Source organism: Pinus tabuliformis, chromosome 5_2, assembly GCF_031772625.1.
Source record: "Pinus tabuliformis cultivar Carrire ecotype Pingquan chromosome 5_2, CPIR1, whole genome shotgun sequence".
Lineage (NCBI taxonomy): Eukaryota > Viridiplantae > Streptophyta > Pinopsida > Pinales > Pinaceae > Pinus > Pinus tabuliformis.
In genome coordinates this window covers 138,173,402-138,184,551 of record NC_142306.1, presented here as the reverse complement: position 1 = coordinate 138,184,551, position 11,150 = coordinate 138,173,402, and positions in this window count along the sequence as shown.

Here is an 11,150-nt window from a genome sequence, read left to right as displayed (position 1 = left end):
AGAGGCAGGAAATTCAAGGTGTTTAAAAACCTCTGCAATTAAGACATATAACATCTTCCCCATTAGAAAAATGCATCGAGAAAGGCTACCAGATTTATGAAATGCATGTAGGGTATGTTGACTTTAAGGATAAAACTGTCACTAGAGAACATACCTGTGATACGAAATTTTCCAAATGTATTTCCTGAGGAAATACCGAGCCTACCCCCCAACGAGAGACATCGATTTTACCATTGAGTTAATACGAGGAGTTGCCCCAGTTTCTTGAGAACCTTATTGAATGAGAATAACAAAGCTAACATAATTAAAAATGTAGCTTCAAGGTTTGCTTGATAAAGGTACATCTGTCCCAGTGTGTCCCCTTCAGGATCTTCAGTATTATTTGTTAAAAATAAGGATGGAACCCTACAAATGTGCATGGACTACCACGAGCTAAATAAGCTAACCATTAAAAACAAATACGGGCTTCCTAGTATAGATGAGTTATTTGACCAGGTGAAAGGTGCAACCGTATTCTCAAAGATCGATATCCACTCTCGTTATCATCAAATCGGAATAAAGGAGGGAGATACTGCAAAAAATGCATTCATGACTCGTTATGGAAATTATGAGTTCGTGGTTTTTCCATTTGGGTTAACTAACACCCCAATAACCTTCATGTGCCTCATGAACATCATATTCCATCAATTCTTAGAAACATTTGTATAAATCTTTATTGATGACATATTGATCTACTCTCAGAACATAGAAGAACATAAGGAGCATCTTCGTATTGTTTTATAAGTCCTAAGAGAACACCAAATGTATGCCAAGTATAGTAAATGTGATTTCTTTAAGGAGCAAACCCAGTACTTGGGACATGTCATCACCAAGGATGGAATTGTAGTAGATCCAGAAAAGATAAGGACTATTATGGAATGGCCGGTACTAAAGGATGTAGCTGACAAAAGATCATCCATGGGTCTAGTGAGATACTATTGGAGATTTGTGGAAGGTTTTTCTAGAGTGGCATATCCTATTAATTCTCTACAAAAGAAGGAAAAGCCTTTGAATGAACCCCCGATTGTCAAAGGAGCTTCGATCAGCTCAAAAGTCTACTTACCACAACACCAATTTGAGCATTGCTAATCCCAGCAAAGAATATGTGGTTTGTATGGATGCTAGCAAGGAAGGTGTAGGTGGTGTATTGATGCAAGAAGGTAGAGTGGCTGCCTACGAGTCAAGAAAGATTAAAGAGTATGAGCAAAAGCATTCAGCATATGAGTTGGAGCTGACAGTGGTGATTCATGCTTTAAAGGTGTGGTGGCATTACCTATTGGGTAAGAAATTTGTGTTGATGATTGATCACCATAGTCTAATTAACTGCTTGAAACAACCCACTTTAAATGCTACGAAATCTTGTTTGGAAGATTTCCTAAGTGAACTCGACGTCGAAATTAGACATTTGAATGGAAAAGAAAATTGGGTGGAACATGCTTTAAGTATGAAGGTAAATTGTTTATATGAAATTTCTTTTAGTGAATCACGAACTACTTTTCTTTTAGCAGATTCATGAATCAACCATGCATGATCCAACATATAAACATTTATGGCAGCAAGCAAAAATTCCAAACAACCATGAACAACAATTGGGTTATAAAATAAACGTAGAAAATTTGTTGATTTATAGGAAGAGGATATATCTGCCTAATCAGAAACATCTTAAAAATTTAATTTTAGAAGAATATCATAAGATTCCTTATGTAGGTCACCCCAGATACTAGAAAATGATTTTTGCCCCACGGAAGGAATTTTTCTTGCCTGGTACGAAGAAGGAGGTGGCAGAATATTTAGCTAGGTGTCTAGACTGCTAGCAAGTGAAGGTTGAGCACCAGCACCTGGTGGGTTTACTTCACCCTGTGCCTATCCCAGCATGGAAATGGGAAACCATATCCATCAATTTCATTACTGGACTACCTAAATCGAGAAAGAAAAATGACTCCATCATGGTGGTGGTGGAAAAATTGAGCAAGTCTACTCATTTTATACATGTCCAGTCAACTTATAAAGCAGTCCAAATTGCTAAAAATTTTATGCAAAAGATTTTTAAATTGTATAGAATCCCCAAGATGATCATTTCCGACCGAGATGTAAAATTTACATCAGCCTTTTCAAATGCCCTTTTTGAGGGTTTAGGCACACAAATACGCTTAAGAACTGCATATCATCCTCAAACAGATGTACAGACCGAGCGAGTAAATAAAGTTGTTGAAGACATGCTGCGAACTTATGTAATGCAATAGCCAACTCAGTGGGGGACTACCTACACTTGGTAGAGTTTACCTATAACAACGGGTACTATGCAACCTTACAGATGAGTCCCTTTGAGGAATTATATGGGCACAACTGCAGGAAAACTCTAAGTTGGTGTGGTCTAGTGGATAAGCTGATTCTAGGGCCAGACATTTTGGAAGAAATGGAAGAGATGGTGAAAATGGTACGAGTAAATTTAAAAGTTGCGCAGGTCCGGAAAAAGAGCTTTGTTGATCGGAAGAGGAGCTTTCGGGAATTGAAAGTAGGGGATCATGTTTACATTAGAGTACAAGCCAAGAAAACCACCATGGAGTGGTCCGTATGTGCTAAATTAGCACCCTGATTTTGTTTGCCTTTCCAAATCTTGCCTTGAATCAGACCGGTGGCTTACCAACTTGCCTTACCCAGTCACATTCATGTACATAATGTTTTTCATGTTTCTCTACTTAAGAAATATGTTTATGACTCTAATCACGTAATCAAATGGCAAGACATTCAGGTAATATATATATATATATATATAGATAATTTCTCTTTACAAATGTATTAAACAAACTCGTTAATGATTTAACGCATTTTGTTACTATGTTCAGGTCAAACAGAAAGGCGAGTTCATGGTCGAACCTCTGGTTATACTAGATAGAAGCGAAGTAACACTGCGGAAATGAGTTATCACCCATGTTAAAGTGTAGTGGCAACACTATGGTCCAAAAGAGGCCACCTAGGAAGATGAGCAGGTTATGAAAGAAAATTTTTCGGGTCTATTTTCAGAAGGAAAACATCGAGACAATGCATTTTAGTTGGGGAAGATGTAATATCCCCAGTTAATGGAAATATTTATTTCTAGTGCAACAAAAAAAAACTGTTACTATTTTAAATTATAAACTATTTTTGAAATTAGTTATGGAAAAGTGAATTATGTAGTTATTAGTAAAAGCTATTTTAATGGTTAATTACTTATGAGAGAGTATTTACTCAAGAAGATGAAGAGGATAAAGGTATCTAAGATCAATAGAAAGAAGAAGGAGAAAGGAGAGTTATGCTGAAGGGTCAGATACTATGTGATAGCCACGTCTAGTTAAGACTTGATAGTTGGAGAAAAAAAAAATTCTCAATGGAGAGAAGAAGGTTCTTAGGAAAAGGAACAACATGGGGGGAGATTTAGTGGAATATTAATCTCACGATTGGGAGGCAATACAAAGAACAGGTCTACTCATAGACCAAATCTAAAATAGCATAAATGAGATAAGTGGAATATTTTATGTTAAGGATAACATTTATAGATGGAGTTTATATTCAAGTTGTTAAATAGTTAATAATAATAAGATGTTCATATGAGGAAAAATTATTATTAAGTCATCTTGCAAGTCTAAAGAAATAAATTTCTATCATTAAGAAATTTGCGAGTAGTTCAGATACAAAATCATGAATAATGGAAACTGATAGGAGTATCGTTTTGTTTCTCATAATTATGTAATTAACAAAATAGAGTACGAATACTGAAAAAAATAGACAATAATTTTTTTTGTATAGCTTGAGAAAATAAAACACGAAAACTAATTCTAGAGTAACATAATGAATCTCAGTCAGGGTTATAAAGTAAAGGAAAAGTTCAATAGAAAGCAAATGGAAAATATAAATAAATATCATAACAACTTACCCAAGTCTGAGAATAAACATACGATAAAGCTAGAACGTTCATGAGAGAAAAGTCGAATCTAAATATAATCTCAATATAGATTTGTATGAGTATAATAAGAAAATGAAAACTCGATAGAATGCTGAAATGTTAATATTCACCACATATTTAAGGAAGAAGTATCCTACAGTATATAGTCTGAATTAATAAATTGCATAATCTTTATTGTGTCTTATGGATGCCAACAGTACAAGATTCACACTAGAATCAAAAGAAAATGACAGTGAACTTACAATGCTATATGTGAACATTCAGCGAGAGAATTTTGTTTCCTTTTGAAGAAATATATAAACTAGTTTAAACAACAGATAATCTTAATATCAAAAGCTTGAGCCGGAGCTAAGGTTTCACACAAATAACTGACTTATACATATCATAAGACAGGTTAAAGAAAAATAAATATAATTGAATTCACAGGAAAACAATTACAAAGTTTTGAATTGCTTACGTGACTAAGAACCATAAAAAAACCATAGGCTGCAATATTTAACCCCTTAAGAACTTGACCGCAAAATGGTGGATGAGTTTCAAGATCCTTCTAATTATCGATAGAACTTTAAGTAATATCAACTACAATTACAATCTTACTAAGACACATAATTGTAAGTATAATGACATTAAAACCATTCAAAGTATTATAAGTTTAGACAATACAGTGGCATGAGAACGCTCCAAGAGATACATGAATAGTAGATGGGGCAGTGAGCTTAGCCCAAACCCTCCTTAAAATAAAATACATCCTGTTTAGTCTATTAATGACTCGAGACAGACTAAGAAAACTAACGTTTAGGATAATAAAAATACAAGGATCTCTAGCCACAACGAAAGAGGAGAAGAGGCTTTAAGTACCCGACGGAAAATGTGTTTTTCCCCTCTCAAGAACTGAGGTCTGAATGAGATTTTTCCCAAGGCATTTGCCTAAAACCGCTAACCCTGCAAAACCATCCATCCAAGTTGGATGGATACAAAGCATTAGTACTCATCCATAAGAAAAATGTAATACAACTTAAAAACAATTGCACAAAGAGATGGCGGTCAGACTTACCTTGAGAAGAGCATCGGAGGAAGCCTTTCTGCGTGATACCAGGATCTAAATTCCAAGATAATCGACCGAAGAACCTCAAGAAAATAGAAATAAAGTCTAGATACCAAATAATAATGACATAATACAAGCAACCAAGAGCTACGAATAGGGTGAAACAAAAGGCCAGAGTAGAATGAGAAACTCTAGACAGAGTAGGTGAATGAATACCTCCGGGAACACACAATGACCAAGCGTTATCGCTACTCCCAAGGCAAGGAACTTTGGAATGCTCCCATGCCATCTGATTTGTGGAACCGCCGATGGTCGTCAATGAATGGATGATCCTAAGGCTAGTAAAAGAGTTGGACAACTACGAGGATTCTGGACCGCCACCTAGACCGGAAACCAACCAAAATTAATTACTTCACATATATAAAAGGCTGAATGACAAGGCAGAGGCTGGAATGTAATTAATATTCCAATCTGAGCATGGTATCAGAAACATAAATATTTCTAATAAATCTATAAGTAGGTCGATTTGCTGATGTCAACTAAATCTCCTAATACATTACGAGTTTAATTATTTACTTATGAATCCAAAGTGGAATGAAGTTGACTAAATAAATCAAATGATATCATAATTAACGAATATTATTGTCTAGACGTATAAGTTCCTTAGATGTATATTTACCATGGGTTGGCTTGTGGTTCCATAGAGGACAAGGTAAATAATTTTTTTATTATATATATATTTTATTTTACTAAATGAGGATGTGTGAGAGTTATTAACATAATAACATTAAAATCATTAGTAATATTTAAATTGTAACATTAATATTAATAATATTAGTAGTTAAAAATATATATATCTAATATTATAAATATTAAATATTAGAAAAATGCATCCTTTATTTGGTTAATATTATAAAACTAAGGGATTAATACTATAAACCTAAGAGACTTATATGAAAACCCAAAGATTTGATATTTGCGTTTATAATGTTAATCCGTTAGACATATATTATTAATCCCAAAAAATTATAATATTAATGTCTTGGATTTATAATATTATTAATAAGCCTTTAAAATAGTTTATAAATAATATATAATAAAAAAAAATTATATTTTTCGAATAGTTATTTTGATAAACAAATAATATCTTTTGAGAATAACATAAATAAAAATGATTATTAATAATATCTATAACATTAAAATTAAAATTAAAAATAATAGTATTAATAATAATATTAAAAAAATAAATTAATAACATTATTAATACAATATTAATATTGTTCAAAAAAATACTATTCAATAATATCTATAACATTAAAATTAAAAATAAAAATAATAGTATTAATAATAATATTAAAAAAATAAATTAATAACATTATTAATACAATATTAATATTGTTCAAAAAAATACTATTCATAACGTTATTAATTATAATGTTCTTTAAAAATTAATAGGATTTAATGTTTTTAACATAATAATATTCAAATTATTAATAAGATTTATATTGTAAAATTACTATTCGTAGTATAGTTAATTAAAAAAATACTTTATATTTACTATTAAAAATATTAAATATTAGAAAAAAAGGTCTTCCCTCATGGAGAGAAAAGTATTAGGATTTATAATATTAATCTTAGAGTTTATACTCTTTTCGGCTTACAATATTAATCATAGTGTTTAATATAAATCTCTTGGGTTTATAATATTACCAATCCCCTAGTTTTATTAATCCCTTAGGTTTATTATATTAATCCCTAATATATTTTTAATCTTACGGTTTATAAAATTAATTGTTAGGTTTATATTAATCCATTAGGTTTATAATCCCTTGGGTGTAAGGTTTATAACTGCAAGGTTTATTTAATATTAATTGTAAGGTTTTTAATCCCTCGAGTTTATAATGTTAATCTTAGGGTTTATAAACTCCTCGTCTTATAATAATAATCCATCCAATTTATAATATTAATAATCCCATGAGTTTAGAATATTAATCTGTAATATGTATAACAATATATTAGGATTTATAATATTAATCGTAGGGTTTATAATCCCTTAGGCTTATAATATTTATCTTAGGGTTTAATGTCAATCTCTTGGGTTTATAATATTATTAATCTCTTTAGTTTTATTTATCCCTTGGACTTATTATATTAATCCCTAATATGTATAATAATATATTCGGGTTTATAATATTAATCTTAGGTTTGATATAATGAAATTAGAATTTATAAAATTAATCCTAGGGGTTAATATTAAACCCACAGTTTATTATTAATCCCTTGAGTTTAGAGTCTTAATATTTATAATTGTAGGGTTTATAATATTAACCGTAATGTTTTTAATCCCTTACGCTTGCAATATTAATCATAGTTTTTATAATCATGTGGTCTAATACTATTAATGCCTTGGGATTATAATATTGATAATTCGGTCGTCTTAAAATATTTATCTCTAATATGTATAACAATATATTAGGGTTTATAATCTTAAGGCTTATAATATTAATCTTATGTTTGATTTTAGACTTTTGTGATCCATACTGATTTTGATAAATTCTTTCAGATTAATCACATCGTGAGTTTTTGGTCAACGTTTCGAACCATCTAATATGGTTCATGATGAACCACACTAGATGGTTCGAAACGTTGACCAAAAACTCATGATGTGACTAATCCAAAAGAATTTATCAAAATATTAATATTATGTTTGATATATTAATCTCAGCGTTTAATATTAATCCATTAGGTTTAAAATCTCATGGTTTTATAATATTAATCCCTTGAGTTTATTAATCCTTTATTGATCCTTTAAGCTTTAATATTAATCCCTTAATTTGATAATCCATTGAGTTTATAGTATTAATCCATTGGGTTTATTAATCCTTTGGGTTATGTTCCTAGGATTTAATATTAATCCTGTGGTTTAGTGTCATTCTCTTAGGTTTTTAATATTAATCCCTTCGGTTTATTAATCACATACATTTATAATTTTAATCCTAAAGTTTATAATACTAATCTAAGTGTTTAATGTTAATTTTATCGTTTATATCCCTTCAATTTATAATATGTGTTCCTTTTGTTTAATATTATTCCAATGGGTTTATAATCTCTTGCGTATATCATTCCCTTCAATTTATGATATCACTCCCTTGGGTTTATTAATCTAGGGGTTCATATTCTTAGGATATAATATTATTCACAAGAATTACAATATTAATCATAGGGTTCAATTTAAATTTCTTGGGTTATAATCCACTGGGTTATAAATCTTCTTTCAATATGAAAATCAATCATGGTGAGTGATGATCAATCGTGTTTATTTTAGGAGTTATAATATTTATCTTAGGGTTTATATACATTGGTTTTATAATATTAAATCATTGGGTTTAATGTTATTCCCTTGGGTTTTTAGTATTAATCTCTTACTTTTATTAGTCCCTTTGGTTTATAATATCAATCCCTTGGGTTTATTAATCTAACGATTCATATTCCTAGGGTAGAATATTATTCATATGGTTTATAATATTAGTCCTAGGGTTAATGTAAATCCCTTCGGTTTATAACAATAGTCAACCATGGTCAACAAGGTTGAAATGTCACATTATGACAAATATTGTATTGATATGAAAATCTATGACGTTCAACCATTATCAGCCACCATCAACCATGGTTACGGTTTATAATCCCTTAGGCTTATTCATGATACTTATGAAAATCGATCATGGAAAATCATGGTCAACCATGGTCCAACGTCACATTGTGAAAAATATTTTATCATTACGAAAATCAACCATCGTCAACGATCGTCCGCCATAGCTAACCATGCTTAATAATTATCGACCATGGTCCAACATCGCATTGTGACTAATATTTTTTCAATATGAAAATAAATCATGGTCAAATATGGTCAATCATGGTCAATGATTGTAAATAGCCATGGTCACATTGTGACAAAGATTGTCTCATGGTCCAACGTCACATTTTCACAATGATGATCATCCATGGTCAACCATGGTTGACCATGATCGAGCGTTGTATTGTTACAAACATTGTTAACATGAAAATAATCCATGGTCAACCATTGTCCAATGTCACATTACGATAAATATTCTATCAATATGAAAACAAATCATGCAAACCATGGTCCAACATCACATTGTGACAAATATTGTCTCAATTTGAAAATCAGTCATGGTCATCCATGTTTTTTTTACATCTTATAATATTTGTCTTAAGGTTTGTATACCTTCGGTTTATAATATTAATCCTTTTGGGTTTTGGGGTTTTACAATTAATCCCTTGTTTTTATTACTGCCTTGGGTTTATAATATCAATCCCTTGGGTTTATTAACCAAAGGGTTCATATTCCTTTGGTATAATAATATTTATAAGTTTTATAATATAAATCATAGGTTTAATATAAATCCCTTGGCTTTACAATTCATTGGGTTCACAATATAAATTCACTGGTTCACAATATTAATTATAGGGTTTATATTCCTCGGGTTAAATATTAAGCCTAGAGTTTACAATATTAATCCCTTGGCTTTATTAATTTCAGGGTTTATATTCGAGGGGTTTAATATTCATCCTAAGATTTAATGTTATTCATGTGGGTTTATAATTCTTTGGTTTTTTAATATCAATCCCTCAGGTTTATTAATCCATTGGGTTTATAATATTAATCATAAGGTTCATGATATGAATCTTTGGGTTTAACGTTTATTTTAGGGTCTATAAAATTTATAATAGTGTCTATATTGCTTTTGTTTATAATATTAATCCCTTGGGTTTAATATTATTCACTTGGGTTCATAATCCCTTAGGTTCTTAGTATTAATACCATTGTTTTATGAGTCCCTTGGGCTTATAATATTGATGGTTTAATACTGTAACATTGGAATGGTACAGAATCTTATCCAACATCACATTCTGACAAACATTGTCTCAATATGAAAATAACTCTAACAGTGATTGTCGCAATGCTACATTACGTCATAACTTATTTAATGTCGCATTGTTACACTGAAAAAAATGGATTTATATAATGCTTATAATACTAGGTTCTTGTAACATTTGGTTTATAATATTAAAGTTTAATATTGGGTTTATAATTTGTAGTATTAGGGTTTATAATATTTATCTTAGGGTTTAGTGTTAATCACTTAGGTTTATTAATTTCTTGTATTTATAGTATTAATATTTTGTTTTTATAGTATTAATCCTAAGGTTTATAATATCAATCTTCTACTTTATATTCTTAGGTTTTAATATTAATCCTAGCTTCCAATGTTATTGCCTTGGGTTTATAATCCATCGGGTTTTTAATACTAATATAATGGTTTTATTAATCTGTTCGCTCTATAATATTAATCATAGAGTTTCTAATATTAATCATAGGGATTATATTCCTAGGTTTTAATAATACACCAATGGTTTAATGTTTATTTTAGGGTTTGATGTTTATTTGAAGGGTTATACCTATTTTGTTTATAACAATAATTTCCTGCTTTTAATATTATTCCTATGGGTTTATAATCCATTATCTTTATCAGTACCTTGTGTTTATGATATCAATCCCTTAGGCTTATTAATTTAAGAGTTCATATTCCTAAGGTATAATATTATTCACAAGGTTTATGATATTAATCCTAGGTGCAAACATTGTCTCAATATGCAAATAACTCTAACAACCATTGTTGCAATGTTACATTACATTATAACTTATTCAATGTCGCATTGTTACATTGAAAAACTTGGATTTAATATAAGTTTTATAATATTAGATCCTTTTAATATTTGGTTTTTAATATTAACGTTTAGTATTGGGTTTATGATTTGTAGTATCAAGGTTTATAATCTTAATCCTAGAGTTTACTGTTAATCCCTTGGGTTTTAAACATTAATCCTTTCGGTTTATCAATCCCTTAGATTTATAATATTATTCCCTTGGGTTTAAAATTATCCACATGAGTTTGTAATCTATTGAGTTATAATATTAACCCCTTAGGTTTATTAATTCCTCTGGTTTAAAGTATTAATCTCTTAGGTTTATAATATTAATCCTAAGGTTTATAATATTATTCATAGGGTGTGTATTCCTAGGGTTTAATATTAATCCTA